The sequence below is a fragment of the Ictalurus punctatus genome, chromosome 12 (genome assembly GCF_001660625.3).
Source record: "Ictalurus punctatus breed USDA103 chromosome 12, Coco_2.0, whole genome shotgun sequence".
Classification (NCBI taxonomy): Eukaryota; Metazoa; Chordata; class Actinopteri; order Siluriformes; family Ictaluridae; genus Ictalurus; species Ictalurus punctatus.
In genome coordinates this window covers 25155505-25182232 of record NC_030427.2, presented here as the reverse complement: position 1 = coordinate 25182232, position 26728 = coordinate 25155505, and the positions used below count along the sequence as shown (strand labels likewise).

The 26728-nt window shown below is 37.0% G+C and overlaps 1 long non-coding RNA gene across 1 annotated transcript; it reads left to right on the top strand.

Annotated features, from left to right (window-relative positions):
- On the top strand, positions 1–23217 carry LOC124628693 (uncharacterized). The gene is made up of 3 exons (XR_006983303.2): positions 1–155; positions 11821–11939; positions 23004–23217. It is a non-coding gene; the product is annotated as an uncharacterized LOC124628693 (long non-coding RNA).
- Positions 23218–26728: the final 3511 nt, after the last annotated feature.

Here is a 26728-nt window from a genome sequence, read left to right as displayed (position 1 = left end):
GTAGTCTTTGCATGAAGCACAGCTGGAATTGAAAATATTTGCACATTCCTTTGTCCGTTGTTGTGGACAATACCAGAAACAGAACTGGACTTTTTCTCAAGGCTTTTGGTTCGGCGCCAGCAGTGTGTGAGTGGCAGTGACGAGAGCAAAGTCAGGTTCGTGAATGGACTTCTGTACTCATAATTCTTTTCATTGTGTTAGACAGCTGAAAAGGCAACACAGTAGTGCTCCACTATTAACAGGCCCACACAGAACCCACCAGAACTGTCCATTGAGTGTTGAACATGCGTGTGTGTGTGTGTGTGTGTGTGTGTGTGTGTGTTGGGGGGTTGGGTCTTGGTGGGCTGTGTTGTCACTTGCTTTTGTGTGTATTTCATGTGTAGTTTTTTATTATTATTATTAATCATTCAAAGTATTCATTCTTGTTATATCTGTTGGTCAATATATGAGCATTATTATCTTATCCAGTCCGATCCTATAATATTCTATCCTTTCCTGTACTTTTCTATCCATCATTATACCTATCCACGTCTCTTTTCCTATCCATTCTTCTTCTCTTCTGCCCTGCTGTATTTTATCCTATTTTCTCCTTCCCTCCCTGTCCTGTTGTACCCTACTATCCTCTGCTATCCTATTGTGTCCTCCAATATACAACCCCAATTCCACAAAAGTTGGGACGCTGTGTAAAATGTAAATAAAAACTGAATGCAATGATTTGCAGATCTCATGAACCCATATTCTATTCACAACAGAGGAACATTATTCTGAAATTGTTCAACAAATTGTAGGTGCAGTTTTTCGCAGATTGGTGAACCTCTGCCCATCTTTACTTCTGAAAGACTCTGTCTCTCTAAGATTCTCTTTTTCTACCCAATCATGTTACTGACCTGTTGCCAATTAACCTCCAGCTTTTTGTTTTTAGTAACACTTACTTTTCCAGGCTTTAGTTGCCCTCGTCCCAACTTTTAAGAGATGTGTTCCTGCCATCAATTTCATAATTACCTTATTTTTCCCTTAAAACGATACATTTCCTCAGTTTAAATATTTGATATGTTTTCTATGTTCTACTGTGAATAACATATGGGTTTATGAGATTTGCAATTCATTGCATTCTGTTTTTATTTACATTTTACACAGCGTCCCAACTTTTTTGGGGATTGGGGATGTACAGTACTCTCATTCTATCTTTTCATGTCCTATCCTCTCCTATCCTGTTCTGTTCTGTCCTATCCTGTCCTGTCCTATCCTATCCTACAGTATGCTATTCTGTCCTATCCTATCTTATCATGTCCTGTCCTCTTGTATCCTATTGTATCCTATTCTATCCTGCCCAACACTATCCTACTCAACACTATCCTGTCCTGGCCTGTACTATCCTATCTATCATTATTCCGATATGCATCTCTTTTCCTCTACTCTTGTATTCTGTCCTGTACTGTCACAATCTATCCTATAGTAAAGTATCCTATTCTATCCTATCCATTATCCAATCCTTTACTGCACTATCCTATCCTTTCCTGTCCTGTACTATCCTATCCAACAGTATTCTTGTCCACCTCTCTCTTTAGCTCTACTCTCTTCTCCTGTCATGTTGTCATCTTCTGTCCTGTCGTGGTGCATCCTATCCTATCCTATCCTCTACTATCCTAACTGTCTTTAACCAGCTTTTCAACTAATTCTTTAAACAATATGTCAACACTTTGTGGTTGTTGATATTTAAGAGATAATCTATAGCCTATGAACTCATCCCTAGTCCTATTACAATTGAAAATGTAATTCATGTGGACTTTATTGATAAGGTTTGCGACATGATGTTGAAAAATAAATAATTCTCAGTTGAATTCTCAGTTGTTTTTCATTCATTAGAGTCTATAGATGGTTTGTGGAGCAGACAATCCAAATAGTGTTCGCCTATATTTTCAGGCGAAACCAAATTACACACATGTGTACTATAAGAAAGGAGAATGAAGTAAGTGAAATCACTGAGGTGACTGCAGCTCTGACATGACTGCATCCCTGTAGAACAGTCACATATGTAGTCTGCATGGTCACATTCCTCTGAATATAGTTGACAGCACATTATCAGAAAACAGTTTTACCAACAACAAAGGACAATACTAACAGGACGTGTTGCTCATCAGTCATCACTCTGCCCATCTTCCTGACTTTTTTTCATGTCAGAGAAAATGACTGTCACCAAAAAGCTGTGTTTCGTTCAACAACAAATTCCTCTGGGGTGAGTTCACTGTCAACAAGCAGATGTGTCAATCACTAATGACAAACTGGAAGACGACAGAGGAGAAGTGTAAATAATAAGCAGTGGGGGGAGCACAAGTTTTGCTGGAAACGTATACACACTGTAATTGTATGTACGTGCAATTGTGTTGGTATTGTGGCGAGTAGCAGTTTGTTTAAGGACTGAAAAAATTGGACAGGACAGATGCCGTCATTCATTCCAACAGCCAGTGAATGTAGCACTGGACAGATGCTTTGTAGCTAGAGAATATAGAAATGAACAAGAAAAATATGGATTTCATTTATTACATTTACATTTATTACAAGTTAGTTTTCCTTCAGCTTGTGTCACGTCGAGTGAGTACTAGAACTCACTTCAACACAGTGTTCAGATGTGCTACAATTCGTCCAGTCTTTTATCAATGCAACTTACAACTGAGACAAGAGACAACTGAACAGTTGCAGGTTAAGGACCTTGCTTGAGGACCCACTGCTTGGTGATGCTCAGATTTGAACTTATAACCTTCTGGTCAATAGCCCAAAGCATTTACCAGTGAGCCACCACTTCCCATAATCCTGACTCTAAGCCCTGACTGTAAATATTAGCTGAAGTGATGCATGCTTCATCTGAAGCATAAGTTCAGGCACTCAGCAGGGTGCTCCATGGTGTTAGGATTCTGATAAAGGGGGTGTTTTATCTGGCAATGGCTACCACAGATGAGCAGTGAGAGAAGAGGAGAAAGAGGAGAAAGAGGAGATGGAATTTGCCAATGCTGTACTTTACAGCTCCCACTGTGATGTGTTCACTATGCACACAATACAGAATCCAGTAAGAATAAAAATAGGATATGATAGCAATGGGATAGTATAGGATAGGTTAGGATGAGATAAAGTGGTGTGGGGTGGGATTGAATGGGATGGGTTGGAATGCAAGGACAGGACAGTGTAGGATAGAATGGGATAGGATAGGATATGAAAAAATTTGATACGATACAATAGGATAACAACAACAAGATAGGATAGGAAAAAATGGAATAGGATGGGATGGGATAGGATAAGCTAGATCAGTAGATGAAATAAAATAGGAGAGGTAAAAGGACAATTTTGCCTCTGAAAGTGATAATGCAGTGAAAGAAGGATTGATGATCCTATCAGTAGATAATGAGGTCACAGCAGGTATAGCATGCACACTCACCTGTTATGACCTTTGCTCTGGCAGCAGCTGCTTAGAGACATGTTTTATGATTATTAAACCCATTCCTGTTTACGACACATATGCATAACCTTCAGAGCAAAGTACACTGCGTATTTGCCTTCCATCCTTCATCCCCATACCTCTGACTTCTCTCGATTTTTGTCATCCACCTTTCCATATCTCTATCCTATCACATCCTTCATCCATCAATCTGCACCTTGACTATCATTCTTCCTTCACATTAGTCCATACTCTTACTAGTGTTGCTGTAGGGTAAATAGAGGATCCATGGATAAATCTGAGATGATGAGACATCCTGAAAAGGTGTAGGTGTGTATATGAGAGAAGCCAATCGTTATGAGCGCTCCGCTGAGAGCTGTGTGTCAGCTGCAGATCTGATTACTCTGAGAGAGAGAAAAAAACCTCGACCCAGGAGTGATGGATGCTATAAAATCAGCCACATTCATTTAACAGCGTTGAAGGTTTTCCCGAGAGAGGACGTATTATCAGTGGACATTTTACAGTGAAGGTCCACTTAGACTAACTCTAAGCTCTAACCATTGGGCTTTACTGACTGTATTATCAGACTCATATAAAACTTTAAAAGTCATCAAGATGCAGAGTCAATCAAAGAATTCGAATCAGTTTGATCAAATCCAAGTGAATCAGTTGAATCAGTTTGAATCACTGTGTTGGATCAGTTAACATGTTCGAATGAGTGCATGAAGCTGACAAATCAGTTCAATCAGAGTGTTTCGATCAGTCAGGCCGTACATAGTGTCTTAATTGCATTGTACATGTGTATCACCAGTAAAAGTTTATACACCGCTGCTCATAGAAGGTCTTCGTTTATAGCATTTCCTACTATTTTTAAAAGATAATGAAGATTTTTTACACTATAAAATAACTCATATGGAATTATGCAGTGACCAAGAAAAGTGTTAAACAAATTCAAAAATGTTATGTTTTAAATTTATATTAATCCCAATGAAGCTTTGATTTCCACCAGCTTTGGGAGGTTTTTCTTAAAATTCCCAAATAGGCTGCTTCTGGCAAGTTCTCAGTGAAAACTATTTCTTTGGTGAAGCAAAAGAATTCATTATTAATTATTGTCACTTAGTATAATTGAAAATTCATGAAGTAAATTAATAGGTACTATTTGAAAAATCTGCGCACACAAAAATAACCCGATAAACACAACCAGGTTTAATTTCAGAATACAAAATGCTTTTTGAATCTTTAATGTACCACTAATGCAGCGTTGCAGTGTTCCCTCACAGATGGGATATTAATGCCATTTATTTTGAAAGCTGGTAAAAAAAATCGAAATGCTTGTAAATCTTTTCATTTATTCTTTTACTGATCGATTAAATGTTGTAGCTAGTGATGCATTCCTGGACATCATCGCCTTCTTATGCAGGGTAACTAGAGCATGTGGAGCCGGCATGACAGCCAAATGAAATGAATGAAGTTTTATCAACTTCATGGTCCAGTTAGTTTTGTGGTTAGAGATGTTTGTGTGGTTAGAGTTTTTAGTCTAACCGCTCCTTTAGCTGAACAGTATGGTTTTCAGGCATTTCTGGTATCAATACAGCAAGGGGTAAACACTGTAAACTCTACATTTAAACTTTAGATGTTGAAATCTCTGGAATCAGACACTGGGAGTCTGCAGCAACTCTTTATTGCACTGTAAAAGCAGATAAGTTCATTTAACTCAAAAAAATTTGAGGAAACTAATTACCTCAAAATTTTTAAGTTGATAAATCAATTTCTTTAAGCCAAATACACTTATATATATACAAAAAATAATAATAATAACTCAATACATTTTAGTTATATTTAAGTGTGGTTTAAAGAAATAGATTTATCAACTTAAAAATTTTGAGGTAATTAGTTTCCTCCAATTTTTTGAGTTAAATGAACTTATCCGGTTTTACAGTGGGTTATATTCCAGCTCAGAATAATACAAGCTAATCTCATGTGGAAAGATGTTTACCTTAATGTCACTTTTTGAAGAATGTTCCTGTAACTAAAGCCGGGTTTACACTGAGACATTTTCAGCCTGGTTTTGTTGTCGCAGCTTGTAAAAAAAAAAATCAGCTGAAAAAGTTCTGGCAGTGTCTGATTTTTTTTTTTTTTTTTTAATTATTATTAAAATTCACTCCTAGGATTTTTGTCTAAAAACCACCAAAAGAAGGACAACATAGGATTACACCAAATACAAATACAAATACAAACTAAGCAGTTTAATTAACACAATGTACCAGCCTACTTGCCTGGCCTCTCATACAGTGAGTTGCAAAGCTTTCATGCATGCTAATGGACAAAAAAAAAAAAAAAAACCTATTTCCTCAAGCTCACTTTGAAGAATGTGCTTCCTTTTTTTATCCAGACCTGAACAGCTGCAAACTCCTCTTTTTAATCTCTTTTTAAAATGTGCTGAAAATTCATAACATCACCAGTGTGTTAAAATAATAACGAGGGCTTGTTTCTGTTTATGCGATCCCGTTTTCCACGTGAGTCGGTATCATGCTGGCTGATGCCATGAGGAGTCATTTTCTTTAATCACAGGTCTCTCGTTAGAAGAGCTTCATTGTATAATGTGACATGAAGAAAACTTTATCACACAATCTGTTATAGATTTTATTGGGATCGTGTCATACATTGTGACTGAATTGGCACAGTGGAAATCAGATGTGTGGAATTTGTACTGTATAGAATTACAGGTAACTGGGTCTAATTGCGAAATAATGGCTCATTGTTACTGTTGTTATACATTTTTTTTTTTTCGACAAGTACAATAATAAACTATCTGACAAAACAAGCCTTTAAACCCAAGCATGTAACAACAATGAATTTGGAGTAAATAAAAAAACTGAAACTATTGGCCTATTCCATTAAGCAATAAAACTGTGATTTGTGCCTGAATGGTTTCAGGTCCTCAATTTCCGAAAGTCACTCTACTGTACTTTCTGTTCCTGCACAGTCAGTCAATGATTAAGCAAAGAGCACAATCGCCAACTGCTGCTTTCAGAAAGTCATAAAAAAAAATTTTTTAAAAACAGAGCAATATGAAGTCATAAATTTTTTCTGCACTGTAAGGTCTGGCCTTGGTACAAAGCAGTGAGCCCAGTCAAGATTAAAAAGAAACCAGTCAAAGTCATGCTTGGGAAAAATAAAAATCCTGGGCTGCTGAAATGATACTAATGAAGGAAATTAAGAAAAGAAAAGCAAACACAAGGCTGTCTAGTCACACATCGATGTATAGACGTATAGAATGTTAGACTGAATAGTTTAGGGCTATAAAAATATCCCTGAGTATTATTTTTCAACTAATGAGTGTGTACTGCTTGAATTAGTTTAAAACATTAATGCTGCTGAGGGTTAAAAAAATAATCTAATATCCCCCCTTCTGTGGCATTTTTCCCCCATAAATTTAAGAAAGAAATCTCCAAACTGTTCTTGCACTATTAAAAAAAAGCCAATTTCTGTCCATGATTTATGGCAGACACTGTTGGGCTTATATTATTTTTGTAAGTTGTAGCAGTATTCTTGCTGCTGAGGTCAACTTCACCAACACATGAAACAACATGAAGTGGAGAACGCAAGCTTGTCTCTCCGTGCACGCCTGCATGACTGAGATTCTTAGGGAAGTGAAAGTCCACGTAGGCTAAACAGGGCCCATGACCCCTTTCAAACCTCCAGGGAGACGGCCAGAGTGGAAAAAGTTTGGGGGGTGTGAAGGGGTGGGGGCCAAGAGAAATAAAGTGGAGATATGAAACAGACAAAATGGGGAAACAGTGTGGGAGAGGAATGAAAAAAAAAAAAGTGCAACACAGGGGGTCATAGAGAGACTGGGCGAAAGGGGGAGGAGGTCACAGGGAAAGAAAGAGAATGAAAGAGTGAGAGAGAGAGAGTGTGTAGGAGTGTCCATTCGACATTCATACCCAGCGAAGCTTCCCATGACAGCCAGCGGCCCCATTGAGTGTCACTGCCATTCCCACAGGAAGTGACTCCATGTGAATTTAATCCATCGTTTTCCTGTTGCCCTTTGCATGTCTCTTCTTCCCGAATTAATTATGCTGCTTGACAGAAACAGTAGAGTAATTGGGATGTTTCACGTTATACTATATATATATATATATATATATATATATATATATATATATATATATATATATATATATATATATATATATATGTATATATATATATATATATATATATATATATATGTATGTATATATATATGTATGTATATATATATATATATATATATATATATATATATATATATATATATATATATATATATATATATATATAAAGTTATTCATTTGAAGTTATTTAAAGATAAGCAAAGATAAAGATAACCAAATCAAAGTTTTGAGTTTGATGAAATTTGTTGGTGTGGAGAAAATTACTGTGGCTGAATTTTGGCAAACAGCCAAAAAAAAAAAGACCAAAAAATCAGGCTTGAATTATTGGTAAAACTATTTGGGGTTTTTTCGGCCAATAACATACTTGGAAAGCATTAGTTCAAATCCCAACAATGACATGACCATCCATGACCAGGAGTCCAAGAGAGCAAAAATTGCACGTTCTCACTGGGTGGAAGTGATGGCATGTTTGTCAATCTCTCTTGTCAATCACAGCAACACTAGCCAATCGTGAGTGTCTGTCAGGAAATTTGTGTGGAAGATGTCAGATAGTGCTTTTCTTCAAAATGTTCAGCTACAGTTCGAAAAAGTATGTGGCTGGCTTCATATGTCTCAGAGGAATTATGTGCTAATCCTCACCTTCCTAGTTGGTAGCTGGTGTGTGATAAGGGAGAGCTAGATAATGGGTGAGATTTGGTAAATGACCAAATTGATGGTGAATAAGGAGCCAGTTTAACAAACTCTGTGGTAAAAAATAGTGAGTCTGTCTCTAAAGATGTCTAAAACTATGCTCGTGAAGTGTGATTTCCTCAAACAGTGAATGTCACTCTTTGATCGAGTTGTTAGATACTTCCCAGTTCGTACAGGATTTGGGGTTTGGAGTTTTTTTGTGATTGTTGTGGCCAAAAATGCTTGATTTATTTCGAAATTTGAGATGCAACTTGTGCAGGGTTTTTGTTTGTGTGTGTGTGTGTGTGTGTGTGTGTGTGTGTGTGTGTGTGTGTGTGTGTGTGTGTGTGTGTGTGTGTGTGTGTGTGTGTGCTTTTATTTTAGGAATACTACTTGAATTACACGAAATTGTTGTGCACAGTCTTTCGCAGTGGTTTGTTGGTAAATAAGACCTTTCAGCTGTACTCATGTTTGATGCTTTGATTGAATACTCATTGTGATGACGTCACATGAGGTGTCTTGGCCCAAATCTAGAGAAAATCTGCGGTAATTTTTAAAAAATTGCAAGCACCTTCCTTGATTTTGCATTCATTTCTGCAACTGCAAAATCAAGAAGTCCTGGAGGGACTGATTTACTTGCTGTAGTGAATGAACATAAGCCAATTCAATTCAGTTTGTAATCATATACTGACTTTCAAAATGTCTGTGATGTTCTTGCGGCACAGTTTCTTTAGATGCAATTTTCCCCCTTTTCACTCCCGGAGGACTATCAAATGTTAGAATCATATTTTGTGGTTGAGAAACATGCAAAAAAAAAAAAAAAAAGATTTCAGTTCAGGAACAATATATATTCCACACATAATGTGCTTCTTTCTTCACTAAAAAAAAAGCTTACATTTTAGATGGAACACAGTATTTATTATTGCTCTCTATTACTCTCAAACTTGATGTTGACTTCAATAATATTTGGGGTTTTTTTTTTTTATCCAAGAAGAGCAAACTTTTATATTAGTGAAGAATAATTGAATCACGTAATTTCTAAATTAGTTTACGTGATAAACAATCTTTCGAGTATGAACTCCAGAAAGATTTCACTTTCATAACTACACATAGTCGCATACCATATGTATGTATAACTGATGTACTACATAGAAGTGTTAGATAAGGGTCACCTTCTGTTAATCTTTCAGTATCAGTTATATAACAGTGATCAATGTGGGATATTTATGATTTATAAATAAAGGCTGGGTTTAGTCATATCCGTGCTGCTTGGGAATTATGATCAGGTCGTGTGGACATTCAGGAAGAAGCCTTGCTATGCTGGGGATATTTGGGTAATCCTGAGCAGACCTACTTGTTGGACATGGGGCTATGGGTGGCATTACACAGAGCGCCTGGCTTGGCATGACTGATTCTAGGCGGATTACACGGGGCAGTGCTGTACCAGCTTGGCCTGGCAGGAACATTTCCAGCCATGTGGTGTTTGTTCAGAGTCCCGAAAGAGATTTAAGATTGAATTAAACCATTTATAAGACTCGGAGATTGGTTTGATCAGCATTATGTGATCAGAGAAGTCTGGGAACACTTCTCTTTGGTTAAAGCTGAGCTACATTATGCCTGAATAAGCCCTTCTTCAAAAATAACAGAAGTTTACATTACGAAATTTTTTTATTATTAAGGCTAATTCCAACAAAAGTCCGCTGTCCTTTAAACTGCTTTTTCAGTTTTAATGTGAAATAGAAAATGTTTATAGAGTATAGTGCTTTATCAGTTGTCATGAAGGGCTTATGTAGGTGTCACTAGTTGATTTTGGTCATTTGCTGTCGAATGAGGAATAAAACACATGCTGTTATTGGAAACATTAACTTCACTTCATGTCGGGCCACATTTCACGACCCCATCACTGATTATTTTCCTATAACAGTCATGTTATGGCATGTTTTATCGATGTATTAATTGTGTTCATAGCATTAGAGGACCAAATGATTCAGCAACATGCAGCAAGTCCTATTCGCCATTTAAATTCAAAATAATTTCTCTGGCACAGTGGAGGCCTCCATATTATCCAAAAACTCAAATCCTGCTATAACCATAACCCCCAACAGCTGCTAGGATGGAGACGTCAGCCCAGTCGATTTTGGCACAGAGAGCCGGGCATCCTGATCCGCCTCTTCTCTACTGTTCGGGGAGTGGAGAGGAGGGAGGAAAGGAGGGATGGGCTGGAGGAATCTCAGGGCCTGAAGGAAATAGCTACTCCATCTTGATGTTCAAATATCAAGAGTATTTCCCTTCCATTCTTCAGAAAAATCTTGAAATGTTATATTACCTTTATTTCCTGTCAATTTAGTGCATCTAGATTTACAATCAGCAGCAAATAGCGAATGGATTTTAGTTTTCCATTTTTTTATGCTGTAAACTCAATTATGATGATTAATAAGGACAGACGTCGTTACAAATCCATCACACAGTGTGTATGCGTGCGTCAGTGTGTAAGTGCTCGATTCCTTTCAGATTTCTTATCTCTGGAAGCCTGTCGTTTGTGGCGTCTCCCGTCAAGACTCCCTATCAGGAAGGACAAGGGAAGGAGCTGGACAAAGAGAATACAGATCCGTCTTCCCACACACACTGCCAAGTATCTCTTCAGGAATGCTGCAGGGACGAGAGACCTCATGCAGTCTCTCTGTCACTTCCTTTTCTTCCCTTCTCTGTCGCTTTCTCGTTTTCAGCACCTTGTCCTTGCTCTCTTCCTGCCCTGCGCTGCACCTCATTCTTAAAGCTGTCTGATCTACACTGTGTCTTCCACATCTTTCTCATCTTTCTATGTCTCCTAGCCCTCTCCATCACACTCTTCCTCAGTGTGTGTGTGTGTGTGTGTGTGTGTGTGTGTGTGTGTGTGTGTGTTTGTGGTGATTGAATAAAGTCTGGAAAAAGGCCCTTTCATACAATGACAACTTTTTTTTGTTCAGATGCTAATTTGTGGGTGCCCTGTCAACTCCTGTCAACTTATTTTTACAATGATCTTCTTACTATTCTCTACAGTTACTGCGAGGAATTTACTATTGATGGCATAGAACAGGACAATATGGGTCAACAAGTTGAAAGTTATTTTAATCTAATTTGCATTGGTTGGGGCTGTATTGTAAGCAGATAACCTGAGGTAACCCCATATACAAAACAGAATAATAAATATACTTACAGTCAACTTCCTCTTTCGTGCTTTGGGCATGTAATTCAAATTGTATCCAGTGGAAAGATTTTCCTTTAAAGCAAGTGTTTATTGGCTACATGAAACCTACATAAGACCTTTATGAGAACTGACAAAAAGCTACTTAAACATTCATAAAGGCATATTCTAACAGGTGTCAGTTATCTGCTTAGTCAATTTTGATGTCCAGTTGACATAACATCTCAATCAAGTGACATAATGTTGTGTTGTAACATTTACTTGCCTTAGAATGTAATACTGACTTGGTATCTCAATTTCCCCTTAGTCACTGTCACTGCAAATAAATACAAAGTTCTTCTTAACATTTCTCTAATGGTGGGTGTGGTCTCTTCCAGGATGACTCCGCCCCCATCCACAAGGCACAAGGGCTAACTGAACGGCTTAATGAGGAGGGAAATCATATGCTATGGCCTTCACACTCACCAGATCTCAACCCTGTTGTACACCTACGGTGGTGAATATAGAATCTTCTATATTTCTGCATAATATGACCAATTGGAACTTTTTCCTCACTAAATAAGTGACCAAGTATAATATTTTTGTCTCATTTGTTTAACTGGGTTCTCTCGGTCTACTTTTAGGACTTGTGTGAAAATCTGATGTATTGAAAAGATATATAGAAAATTCTAGGGTACACAAACTTTCAAGCACCACTGTAACAATCTATGGGTACATAAACTTATATCTTATATCTTATAAACTGCAAACTGATACTTTATTTAAGTACAGCGCTACTGTTACAGCACTACAGAGCATTAGGAAATGCTAAGCTCATTTGAGTTTTCCAACTGAACCCTTATTTCACAAGCTATATAAAAAAAATCTCCATTTTGTGACTCTGGCATACCAGACATGCACTAACTAAGATGTTCTAATGTAAGTCAACCTGGAAATTGTCATAGCACACACTAATATCAACACAAATCTATCACATAATGTAATTAATAAAAATCATGTTACATTTGAGACCTACTTGAATAAATCTTTTTAATTGTTTACGTCGACTCTTATGGAGGATACATGTACAGTGGTGTTTGAAGGTTTGTGGACCCTTTCGAATGGTCAATATATCTGCATAAATATGGACAAAAACATCATCAGATTTTCACACAAGTCCTGATTAGACAAAGAGAACCTAATTAAACAAATGAGACAAAAAAAAATTCAGTCAGGCATCATAAGCTTAGAGATTTATGGAATCTACTGTTGGTAAAATGAAATCTTGAATTGAAACCTTGAGACCCTGACAATTATAAGGTTGAACCTGACAGTATTGTGATTTGAAGTGAATATTTGATATATTAGTGTAAAAATTGTTTTATTATTAAAATAATCGTTTTATATTAAATTTGTATACATGTATATAAATAATATAAATGATGTTAGCAGTAAATCTACATCATTAAAATAGCAAACGGATAAAATTTAATGTATTGTTAAATATATAATTTAAATAAACAGTTTTTGCAACTTAATAATAATAGTAACTATTTATAATATAGATATCTAATTAGGGAGCCAAGCACCTAAGGTGCATAAGCCCCCTGCTGTTATTCTACCTTTTATTATTATGATTATTCTGCGTCTTTTTCTTCTTGCTAGAGTGTCCATGGCAGCCCATAGAACCATCTGGTCAACAGTTGTGAAATCTGGACACAGGGTCTAAGCAACATTCTGACCAAATCTGGGCTAAGTGGTGCCAACGATCTAGCACTACCATTGGGTCAAATTTGGGCCTAATTTGTGCTCATAACACATTTGAACCATGTGTCCAAAATGTAAAAGCCAGGCATCCCTCAATTACTGTGTTGAAAATTTTCCACCATCTTGGATTTTGCTTATATATATATATATATATATATATATATATATATATATATATATATATATATATATATATATATTCGCTACTCCTCCTTACAGCTTTTTTTCCAATCATCATCAAATTTAGCACATCATCAAAAGTTATCAAAAGAATTTTGAATATTCCGTACAGTTTGTCTATAATGTGCCAATGAATCTGACAGTGAAGCCACCAAACAGGATGTGAAGCTGTGTCTTCAGGACCATGACCTGAGGCTATGGAACAAATTTCATGGCAGTGCCACTTACTGGTCAAAATTTACAATGACATGCTAAAAATGCTTACATCTAAGTGCCATTTTTGCTACTCCTCCTTCAAATTTTGCCCAATCTTCACCAAATTTGGCTCACATCATCTTGAGACCTGTCTAAACAAGAGTTATCAAAGGATATTCAAAACTGTTCTCCCAAATGCATGAAACTACACATTATTCTTGAATCCCTTTACCTATAGTTATGTCTCTGCTTTCCTGTGATTGCTTATGCAACAATTGTAGCATGTCTGTGAATGTGTGGCTCACTGAGTCTGAGTGCTTGGCCCCCAAAAATGCTGCTTGCAGCTTTTATTATTATTATTATTATTATTATTATTATTATTATTATTATTATTATTATTATTATTATTATTATTATTATTATACTCCAAAAGCTTACTGTTGTGATGGTTAATAAATGTTATTAACATTTGAAACAATGTTGACAGAGTGTCTAGGGAAAATGTGTTCCAAAATCCCTGCATCTATTTGGAGCATTAGTTCCTACATCCTCATTACAAGCTGTTCAGATTCATTTGAGCACAGTGCAGCTTCTATGCTTAACTGGAAGCTGTTGTTCCCTGCCTTTCCCTGCATGTTCCCTAGGACATTTCAGCCCCTTGCTGTGGCCTTGCATCCGTGAAAACCACTTAATTGACCAATTCTGATATTGTCTTGCCTAACTGGCAATGACGTGGGCTTTTGTGTGGCTGAAAATAGCCGACATTTTGCGCTGACCCTCCCTGTCCATCCAACCATCCCACTGCTCAGGAACAAAAAAAAAATGGAAAGCGTTCTAAATGTGTAATTTCTCCTTACAGCCCCCAAAGTTCAATCCATTACAGCCATTCGATACATGAGCCCTGTGTGCAATCCACCATGGTTGTCATGGCATCCACATAGCAACCGGGCGCAGCGGCGATGACTTCTAGTTACCTTTTGTAGCAGAGTGGTAAAGGGGGGGATGGGTGAGTTGAGATGTTGAGATGTCCAGAATTGGGGATGGAGAAAATGAGTCAAGTCAGACAATGGGAGTGTACAAATGACTGACAGCTGCTTCAACGCTTGTCTGTGAACCATGCAAATCACACAGGAGGCGGGGAACGTGAGCAATGCTTCCAGCTTGTGCACTCAGGAAGTAGTGTCAGGCCTCAATGGGATCAGTCACATGAGTAGAATAAGGGCAATGTGAATGCCATCGGTTCTGGGAAGGAGCGCATTCTTGATCAGGCTTTGCAGAGTAAAGATGCCTAAAACTAACTCCTATTCTAGCCACCTGTAAATATCCCCTTACCATTCAGAGGCAAAGGAGTCTTATGTTTTATTTATGACACTGGTTTTATTTAAGGACAGATGTAAAATAGCAGAGTTTTTCTCATGAGAAGGCAAAAAATGCTCCCTAGACCTGTGTATGCATCAGTATGTCAAACTGATAAAGGGAAATGTCTGTTCTCCACACACACACACACGCACACACACACACACACACACACACACACACACACACAGAGGCTGTTTTCGGTATATTAGCATTACAGACTCTTTCAGTGTACTCTAATTGGTGCATAGCAACCACTGCAGTGAAAATTAAAATAAATTGAATTATTTGCCAAAAATGCATAAATAATTAACAGTTAACAACAGAAAAAACATAATAAGCCATTAAATTATTTCTGTAAAAAAATTATATTAATAATATAATAATTATATAAAATGTATTATAATAATAATAGTTAATTATTATTAGTAGTAGTAGTATTGTTGTTGTTGTTGTTGTAGTTATTATTATTATTATTATTGCTGTTGTTGCTGTTGTTGTTATAGAGAATATATCAGATATTAAGGGACATTTTATTTATATAAATATATATATATATATATATATATATATATATATATATATATATATATATATATATATATATATATATATATATATATATATACATACATGGGTACATGTGAATGCTGTTCCATGAGTATGTGTGTGTGTGTGTGTGTGTGTGTGTGTGTGTGTGCACGTGTGTGATGCAAGCTGAAGAAAAAGTCAGAGCAGCTGAGAAAAGAGAAATGAGGCTTTTTTGCTACTTTATAGAGACACACTGGGGCCCTTCAGCCAATCAGAGGTCTCACTCTCCGTGATGTCACCACACTTCTGTCATCACCAATCTGTCTCTTCACATTCCTGAGCCCCTGAGCTCAACTCTTCTTTCTCTCATGTTACGGCATCAGACCGCATCTTTTATTCATCAGCACGTGAATCAGCGGAGATACCGAGAGAGGAATCTTCCATAATGGCTATACCATTTCACAAACCATTTTTATTGACAATCCAGTCACTCTCATTCAGTCTGGTGAATAGCATAAAGAGATGGAACAGATCAAAGAGGAGTAGGCGTAAGCACTCGAAATCATCAGATCATTGGATTTACTTTAACCACTCCCAGTCTCACGCTTACACACGAACATAAATGTAATCGACATGGCTCGAGGCTGAAAGGGGTCACTTCCTTTTCCTATACCAGAAAGGTCAGAAGTCAGGGTGAACCTTATCCCTTTCTCTGTCTGAAATGCAATCACGTAATCCACTCATTGTATACATGTTCACCTGGTGTGAGTATGCATGTTAATATCCTGATGTTAATGTGATAATATTCTATTTAATAATTTGGCTGATGCTTTTATGCTTTATGTGATTTACAGGTGAGACAGAGTCCAATTTAAGGCTTTGATATTACAAACCATAACGCATCAAACTTGAACTGCTGGCCTCTGGTGTGTCTGAGCAACACTAGAAAATCCTTGATCTACAAAACAAGTGTTTTATTTGATTACTTGTCAAAAACAAAAAAAATATATTATTATTATTATTATTATTAGTAGTAGTAGTAGTAGTAGTAGTAGTAGTAGTAGTAGTACATAAATAATACATAAGTAGATAGTAATTACATTTACTACCACAAGTAGTATCTGGTACATACCTTGTATATTAAATATTAATGCTCAATAATATTTTGATATTAAAATAAAATCTGTTTAATATGTTAAAGATATTTATTCCAAATGTTCCCTATATTACAAATGGGGGAAAAAAATAGAACTCCTCATAGAATTTGTAATGGTTAAAATGGGAATTGTATTGTTTTTTAATGGAAACTATAATGTCCCTGTGGGTCTCTACTGGTAATTTGTTGCCTTCTATTGATGACATCTTATGTCTAGTGGATACCACTAAGGACCAATTATGGTATGTTTAATAATGGTTAGCTGATGGTTTGTAATGGTAATTGTAGTGGAAACCATTTGAATTTCTATGATAGTTTCTATTGGGGTTTTTTTCAGCAGGGTAATATAATATGAATAGTAAATATATTAGTCGCTATAGTTATTATATAAAACTATTGGGTTTGTATGGCACAGCTTGTAGATTAGAAATATTCAAAGGCATATAAATACCATTTATAGCATTCAAAAATCTCAACTGTAAAATCTTGATTTGGTGCGTATTGTACAAGTCTGCAGTAGCAGTGGTGGAAAATCTCAAGTACACAGCAGTATTCGATGCTAAGACATATATCTGAACATTACAGAGAACATTAAATTAATGTGAATGTTTGTTTTTTATGTAGCTAACATAAAACAATTATTACCTGTACCACTATTCTATTACCTCTTAGAATTCAGTACTGAAGTATAACTGTTTTCGTTTTTTCATATTAGTTACAGTGTACTTACATTTTCAGCTTGCAAACTGTTTAAGTATTACTAGTAAGTCCTATATTACGACATAATAAATTCTGGGTGATTTTTGCATAATGGTCCAAAGTACTGCTGCATAAACCAGCTAATATGTATGTTTACTGTATGCTAAGTGTTAAGTTTTCTAGTTGAGTGATTGCTTAACACCTCACAACGTTACGTTTCTGGGATTCCCATTTCAAAGTAGATGCTTTCTGAGTGGTCAAATCCAGTATTTAGCCAAACTGAGTCATTTGCTAAGCTCACATCCATGACTATGAAGTAAAGAGACATAGAGGTGAGTTAAGTGGAGTCAAAATGGAAGATATTATTGTGCTAAGCGCATCTAATGATTTTACATTCTACGGTAGAAACTGCTGCTGTTAGCCAACTAACGATTGCTAGTGAAATACCGTTAGCATAGCCTACCTAGGTAGAATGTTACAAGTGTAGAAAACAATTTGAGTAGCTCATCAGACCTTTTTTTTATGTGTTATGCTTTTTGTTTTATGTTTGACCATAAAATCGTCTATTTTTCCCTGGGAGTCCTGAAGGACCTGAAATGTAAATGGCCTAATTTACTTAAAATCTGTGTTTCCAAGATTTTAAATTTTGAGATTTGTAGTGAGGGTTCTGATTTTTTTATTATTATGTTTTTAATCTTAAAACCATAACCATGATTCTAAAGGTCAGTCTTGCCACTAGGAAGTTTAACTGAAAGAAAAGCATTCGCAAAAATGGCAATTTTATAGATACGCCACAGAGAAAAAATTCAGTGTGACATGTATATAATTCGAATATATATAATTCATATGCAAATGTTTTGTCAGCTAAATAAAATAACCATAACTGCCATACTAGTATGTGCATTACTTCAGTGTGTAACAGTGTGTATTGCTCCTGACCACAAAGAATGAATCTGGCATTACAGCAATGCACCACTGTACTCATATTTCCATTTCAGTGAATTCCTTCAAGGCTCGGCTTGTATTGTAATGGAGCGGATCATTGGGTTTCGTCCAAGACATTTCCTTTCTGGCTGTGGATGACCTTGCTGAGACCTCTCCTTTTAGCTCTTTAGCAGCAAAAACCCTGCTTGAGCTGTATGAACTTTATTGACTATTCTTATACAGCTGGCAAAAAAACTGTGCTCTACTCTTCTGCTTATTCTATTTTCTTGGCACTTGTGTTTCCCTCATGCAAACTTGTGCGTGCATGCCTGCAGAGTCATAAGTGCGAGGCCAGTGTCACAGTAAACTGTAGCTGAATCGTCTCCTCCAACATTTCCAAAATCCTACTCATCCCTAAAAAAAAACCTAATCTGCCAAAATCTAACTTAATCACCCCTCTTTCCAATCCACTGTGAGATTTAGAGAGGAGATGACATCCCTAGGTCTTTATGTGTATTTGCATTTGTATGAAAAGTGCTCCAGAGATAGCAGCACAGCAGGACTATGCTAATGCTAAACATGCTCAAGAGACCCCCACATAATCCAGATGAATACTGTCTAGACAATTCATTACGTTCTAATCACAGCAGTTGGGGAGAGCCACTCTTCCCAGTATGGCGCAGCCTGCAGGGGGAGATGGGAGGGAGCTGATGGTACAGGATGGGTGGGTGTGTAAGGTTGGCCTTTAACCACATCCTATTTGACATTTACAGTAATGTGAAAAAATAAGTGCACACCCCATGGGAATTGTTGGCTTTTTTGACATATTTGGTCTAGTAAACATTTGATCTTCTTTGAAACAGTGCCTATTAATAAAGTTGATACAGTCTATCAAATGACACATAGAATTGACATTTTGTCGTAATTTTCACAATTTAAATGAACAAAAAACTGATCAGTCACATGGAAAAAGTAAGTACACCCCTACATTTATCACACCTTCAAATCCATAAAATTAGAAACAGGTGTTCAAGATTGGGTGACAGTGATTAGAACCTGCTTAGGGAGTGCAGGTGGAACCTGTCTTACATTTACATTAACATTTACATTTATTCATTTAGCACACGCTTTTATCCAACGCGACTTACAAATGAGGAAATACAAGCAAAGCGATATATCAAGCTGAGAACAATGCAAGTAGTGCTACTATACAAGATCTGTAATTGAGTTCTAGAAGAAGCAAAGTAAGCAAAGTAGAGATGTAAGAGCCAGAGTAAGGTTTTTTTTTAATTATTTTGTAGGGGTTAGTTAGGTGTTCACGGAAGAGGTGGGTCTTTAGCTGTTTTTGAACAGTTCATTACACCACTTAGGATCAGTTAGTGTGAGGGTTCTGGAAAGGGACCATGAGCCACACAGTAGGCACTACTAAGCGTCGGTCGTTAACCGATCCCAGATTTGCGTGAGGGAACGTAAGTCTTCAGGAGAGTGTTGAGGTAGGGGGTGCTGTTCCAGACAAGGTCTTGTACGTGAGCATCAAGGCCTTGAATTTGATACGGGCAGCTACAGGAAGCCAGTGGCGGGAGATGAAGAGGGGTGTGACATGGGTGCTCTTGGGTTGGTTGAAGACAAGGCGTGCTGCTGCATTCTGAATCATTTGAAGGGGTTTGATGGAGATGGCCGGGAGGCCCGAGAGTAGTGCATTGCAATAGTCCAGTTTTGATATGACAAGAGCCTGGACTAGTATCTGTGTAGCCTGTTCGGTGAGATAGGTTCTGATTTTCTTGATGTTGTACAGAATGAACCTACAGGACCATGCCGTTGTCTTATATATTCCCCTCTCATATCTAGTGTCTGGTGTTCCCTTTGGTGTTCCCTGCTAATAAGTCTTGAAACTGTTAGTGTCAAAGTGCATGTGTCTACAGTCAGAAAGAGATTATACAAATTTGACCTGCATGTGAGATGTGCCAGGGAAAAGCCTTTGCAAGACTACAGTTTGCCAATGAGCATATAGGCAAAGCAGCCCTTTTGGAATAATGTGATCTGGGCAGATGAAACCAAGATAGAGTTGTTTGGCCACAGTAACAGCAGTAACAGCAGACATGTTTGGCACAGACTGAAGACAGCTTTTCAGGAGAAACATCTCATACCAACTGTGAAGCATGGTGGTGGAAATGTTTTGGCTTGGGGTTGCTTCACTTCCTCAGGGACTGGACAGCTTGCATTCATTGATTCAACTATGAATTCTGCATCATATCAAAGAGTGCTTGAAGATAAGTTGAACCGAACATGGACATTTAAACAGGATAATTATCCTAAGCACACTCACAAATCCACCAAGGAATGGCTCAAAAGGAAGAAATGGATGCTTATTGAATGGCCTAGTCAACAATTTCAGTGGGGTGTACTTATTTTTTCACATGGATGTATACATGCAGAAAAAAATGGATACTAAACTGTACCATTTGTTGTTGCTGGGGTAGTACACCTTTTGTACCTTTTGCTATGCCTCTTTTACCTAGAAAGGTGCATAAAGTGTATCTTAGGTGCATTATGTGCCTTAAATCTTTTTTCTTTTTTTTTTAAAGCTATGCTTTATCCACATTTTAAAGGTACAATAATAAGATGTGCCTGTTTTTCTGAGAGTGTGGACATTTTATTTGATGGAAATGTAATATCAGTGTGCTAGAGATGGCAGGCCAAATATCCTGCAACAAGGTCTGTATTTCCTATTTAGAGTCCTTAAGAACTAACTGGGTTGGAAAGTATAATCATGTGGCCATACCTTTTTGGATTTTTTTTTTTACACTACAAGTAGTACACCTCTGCAAAATAATGAATTATTGTATGTATCATGGGGCAGAAAGGTAGTGCAGCAATTCACCTCACAGATCCAGAGTCCAAAGATCAATCCTGAGTTTGGTTTACAGTCTCTCCTGTGGTTCCTCCAGTTTATCCAGTTTCTTCCCACCTCCCAAAAACATTCTTGTAGGTGAATTGGCTACGGTAAATTGCCCCTAGGTGTGTGAATGATACCCTGTGATGGAATGGCGTATTCCTACCCAGTGTTCCTGGGATAGGCTCCAGAACCACCAAACTCCTGACCAGGATAGTGTTGAATGAAGATAAATGAATGAAGGTATGTGCCAGTGTATATTACACAGAGTTTCCTCTTGAGAACAACAAAGTAAATACAGTAACAAAAGTCAAAGCTCTGCAATGAACTATCATTGCTTTCAGGGTGTACATTCCTAGAATAAACTACAATAGAAGAAATTATTTAACACAAGAGATAATAATAACTGTATTTACACAAATGAGCCAGTTCAAAAGTTTACACACACTTGATTATTAATCCCGTGTGTCGTTACCTGGATGATCAGAGACTGTGTTTATGTTTTGTGAGAGTTCTTCATGAGTCCCTTGTTGGTAATGAGCGGTTAAACTGCCCACTGTTCTTCAGAAAAATCCTCCAGGTCCTGCACATTCTTTACTTTCCATCATCTTCTGCATATTTAACTCCTTTCCAACAGCGACTATATGATGTCGAGATCCGTCTTCTCTCACTGAGGACGACTGAGAGACTCGTACACGACTATCACAAAAGGTGCAAACGTTCACTGATGCTCAAGAAGGCAACACGATACATTAAGAGCCAGGGGTGTGTAAACTTTTGAACAGGATTCAGTGAAATTTGTTATTATTTTGATTAAAGATCTTTTTTTTTTTTCATTTAGTACTGACCTTTAGAAGCTACATAAGATATTTACATGTTTCCCAGAAGATGAAATAATAGCAATTTACATTTACTTTTGTTTACTTCAAGACTCATCTGTTCCTATACTTTTACTCACCTAAAAATTGTGTGGTCTGATCCAAAAGGTTCTTTGTTTTATGTTGTTTAACACATCTAGATATAATACCAGGAAATAAAAGCTGAAACCCTAAACTCTCATCTCATATCCAATTTTTGATCTCAAACCTAAATGTCTAGGTGTATTGCACAAACAAATCAATTGGCCTTGCCGTTGCAGTGGTTTCAGAGAGGACTGTATTTGTTACATTAACATAAATTGTACAGCTCTGTACAATTTTATTTGTAATCAATGTTGAGTATGAGTTTTACTGGGGGGGTTTTAATAGTATGAATCTGCTTTAGATCAAGATTAGGAGGAAATTGTATTTGAGATGACTACAGGACTGACAGCTCTAGTGGCATCATTTGTTTGAAGGGTCAGAGATATTTATAATTATGTTATGTCATTCACTTGTACAGTAATTATGCAGTAATTGTTAAGGAGAACACAAGAAAGTCCGTTGTTTAAGGAGGAAATAAGAAATCATCTTTTTTTTAATTTCCATTTTATTTAAAACAATATAAATGATTGACACCATGAATTTAAGCACCATGGATAATGTATCCTCCTACACGCACACTCACACACACACACACACACACACACACACACACACACACACACACACAGAGAAATATGAGACTTGTGGTGTTGGCAGCTGTGCAAGTCCTATTGAACAAGAACAGTGACAGTGCCACAGAGGAAGCACACACCAGTTTCTGCAACATGTGTGTGTGTGTGTGTGTGTGTGTGTGTGTGTGTGTGTGTGTGTGTGTGTGTGTGTGTGTGTGTGTGTGTGTGTGTGTGTGCAACTGAAATATTTATGTGGTGCAGGACGATTAGGGAATGGTGCTGGAACACACTCACAATCTCCCTCCCTCCCTGCTTTCCTTCCTCTCCTGTGTGTCTCTTCTCTCAGGTACTTGGTACAAATGTCTCGTTTTGCCGCCATCGTCGCCATCAGCTGTAACATCGAATCACGTCCACTGGAGACGCCTGTGTCTGTGAGGTGCTAAAGATTCGACGTAGCAGACGTGAGAACAGGGAAGAAAAACCCTGCTAAATCTCCCTTTCACTTTCTCTTCATCCTCCTCTTCTTTCCCTGTAGCCACCTACAGTGATAATTCACCAACTCTATGAACAGCCATATCATTAATTGCTGCAAAGTCAATGATTTTTGTACACACACACACACACACACACACACACACACACACACACACACACACACACATTCCCCAAGTTCACACACTACAGCACCTCTTTAATTTGATCCTCATATGCACTACTGTGCAATGGATCTTATATACCTGGAATTACTGTATCTATTGTTAGCTACGTCTTAAGGTGACAGGACGCTAACCAGAAGCTGGGCTAGAAATTTCTTTCATATAGCTGGATAATTAGAATTCTTCTATCTATGGGAGCAATACATTTAGTTTAGTCCTGTTTTGGTATGCTGTGCTGTTTTACTGGGGCATCAGCAGACTTCAGTAATTGTAAACAGGGAATTGGGCAAATAAAATCAGCATATTAAGAGGAAACTTGCAGTTGCTTAATGTGATTTTCTGGCCAGCCTATTCAGATTACTGAAATTGCATACTGGTGTTTTAGTCAAAAGGCATGTAATCGCCAGCTTTTCTCTGAGAGTCTGGTAGATACCCATATGAAAATATACTATAGTATACTTCAGTATTTACTATGGTAAACTGTAGTAAATTATAGTATAATGTAGTGTATTATAGTATTTTTTACACTTAGTTAATATATACTACTGTAGTATTAACTATAGTGAATTGATCACCTGTATTACATACTGTAGTATACTTTAGAATTTAGTACAGTAAACTGTGGTAGATTGTGGTGTACTGTAGTGTATTATAGTAATTTCTACACTTTGTTAATGTACACTACAGCGTACTGTAGACATGACTGTAGGGAATTGATAAACAGTGCTTTAAATATTAGAGTTACTATAGAATACTGTGGGATACTACAGTGTGTTCTAGTGTCCATTATAATGTACTACAAAGGTTTACAACATTCCCATGTGCTGTGACGGTTGTCACACATATTGTAGTACAGTGTTGTAGAAAATTTACTACTGTAATGACTGTAGTTGTTTGTTTGTTTTATATATATATTACTGTAGTAGAGTTACCACAAAAGCTATAGTAGAATTATCACAGCAACTTACCTCATATCACTGCAATTTACTTTAGTATCTTACCTTATAGTAAGGTTCAAAAACACTATAGTATGTACTATAGGACTTCTACTACATTTTCTATAGTAAATTTACTCTAAAATATTATAGCATTTTTTCATGTGGTTAGCATTACTAACATAGCCACCGCCCCGCTATTTTTACAGGATGAAGCCATTTGACTGACTGCAGATGTCCAATCACACTTATTCTACACTAATTATTTCAAATAAAACTCTTTAAATAATCTTTAATGCTTTGATGCTGAAAACATTTTTCAGTCTAGGACTTTATCCTGTACTGAAAAGCTCATCATGTCATGGAGTTGCCAACAGTGTGTGGAAGTGTGTATCCAAGGAAGTGCAGTCAGTCAGTCAGATAGCAAGCTTTTGATTCTGATTCTGATTCTGATTAAGCCTGTGGCCAGAAAAGTGTACAAAAGATGCTCCTAGGAGGCCACACTATAAGATTATGCATTTTTTCAGCTGATATTGTAAATACGTTGCACTTTCTTAAACTCAAATTACATGTTCATTTGAGGTTCATACAGTCTAATTATGTATCTCAAATTTGTTTTAAGGAAGTTCAAAACAAGATTGCGGAAGTATTCACCATCTCTAAACATTTTCCCATTTTGTAGTGTTACATCCTGAAACTGAAAGGGACTTACTGGGATTGTATGTCATGAATCTACACAAAATAGTCCATAATATTGAAGTGGAGGGAAGTATCAATATAATTTAGAGAATTATTTACAAATTTAAAAGAATAAAACATCTAAAGTAGTTCTGGTGCAACTAGGTGCCATCAGAAGTCACATAATGAGTTGAAAAGGAGTCCATCTGTGTGCAGTTAAAGTGTCACCTGATCTCAATATAAATACACCTGTTCCTCAAAGTCCCCAGAGTTTGTCAGAGAACATACATAAACAAACAGCATCATGAAGAATGTACAGCTATCAAAACATATTCGAGACAAAGTTCTGAAGAAGGATCAGTCGGCTTTTTGCTATTTAAAATATTCTGTGGAGCACCGTTAAATCTATTATGAAAGAAGGCAGTAAATAAATAAGGAAGACATTAGCCAAAGAAGCAAGCAAGAGGCCAAGGGTAACTGTCAGTGTAATTGTACCACAACCATGCTTCACTTTGGCAGTAGTGTTCTCTACGTAATGTAGCACTTTGTCCCAAGGGCAAAAAAAATATTCTGGTTCAGTTTTAGATTGATGATATATAATTCCAATAAGTCCATTTTAGTAACACTACAATATGTGGAACAGTTCCGGGAATGAATACTTGCGATTCAAGGCACTGTAAGTGAGTTTATAAACCTGCAGCATTTGGTTGAAAAGTTTTCACTATGTCCTTCTCATATTGGTAGGTAATCTGAATAGTAGCTACTACCCCAACTAGCTAGATAGTACAGTCTCTGTTTTGTGTAAAAAGTAATAAATGGAATAAAGTGGCCTAGACCAGGGGTTCCCAAACTTTTCCAGGGCAAGGCCCCCCAAATGGCATTAACATTTGACCGAGGCCCCCCTTTTGCAAGATGTCTTTAAAACACATTAAAAATACAGACTTCTGAATATATCCCCCTTTTTTACGTTGATATTTTGTATGTTTAGCAATTAGAAAGTAATAGCAAATGTGATTTTAATATGTATTGTTACAAATAACATGTTATAGTAATGCATATATATATAAAAAATCATGTATTTATTTTTCACACCAAATTGTTGAGGCCCCCTGGGTGCCCCCTGGCAGCCCCCACTTTGAAAACCACTGGCCTAGACCATGCCGGTTATATGGCTTTGGAATCCCCAATGAATCTTTTATGTGAGAGGATTTATTTATTCTCATGCTGGCTCTCAACCAAGCCTGCATGATGTTGGCACCCCATTTAAAATGTGTAATTTCTTTGTTTTTTCTGTAAAATTATAGTTTGTGCTGGTTTGGTTTATGAGATATTTTAATGGTTGTATTCCAATACATCTGTGGCTAAGAGTGATGTCACAGTTCATCAAACCCCATTCAACTTCAACCTAAACCAAAAATGTAACCAACATTTGTTGATTAGTGGATTATTTGTTTGTGCTGTACAAAAATAGCTGCTGGTGGTTTGACGTTTCTGGAACCTATGCGCAATGCCATGGTTAACCACAATGCCAGTGGTTCAATATTTATAGTCTTTTTCCTTAAATGGAAAAGTTACATTTTAAAATTGGCCTTACTATTTGTCAGTGGGGAGAAAATTCTAGTGAACTACTACAGGGAGATGGCAAGATGGAGAAACTTTGCTTCCTGCCTTTTGATTTTGGAAAACCATATACACAAGCCAGAATCTAGAATCATTTATAACATGCGCCAAAGCAAACCCAAGCCAAATCCACAATGTTCATGCCTTTGCTGTACATAAAATAGTGTGCTGGTTTGACATCA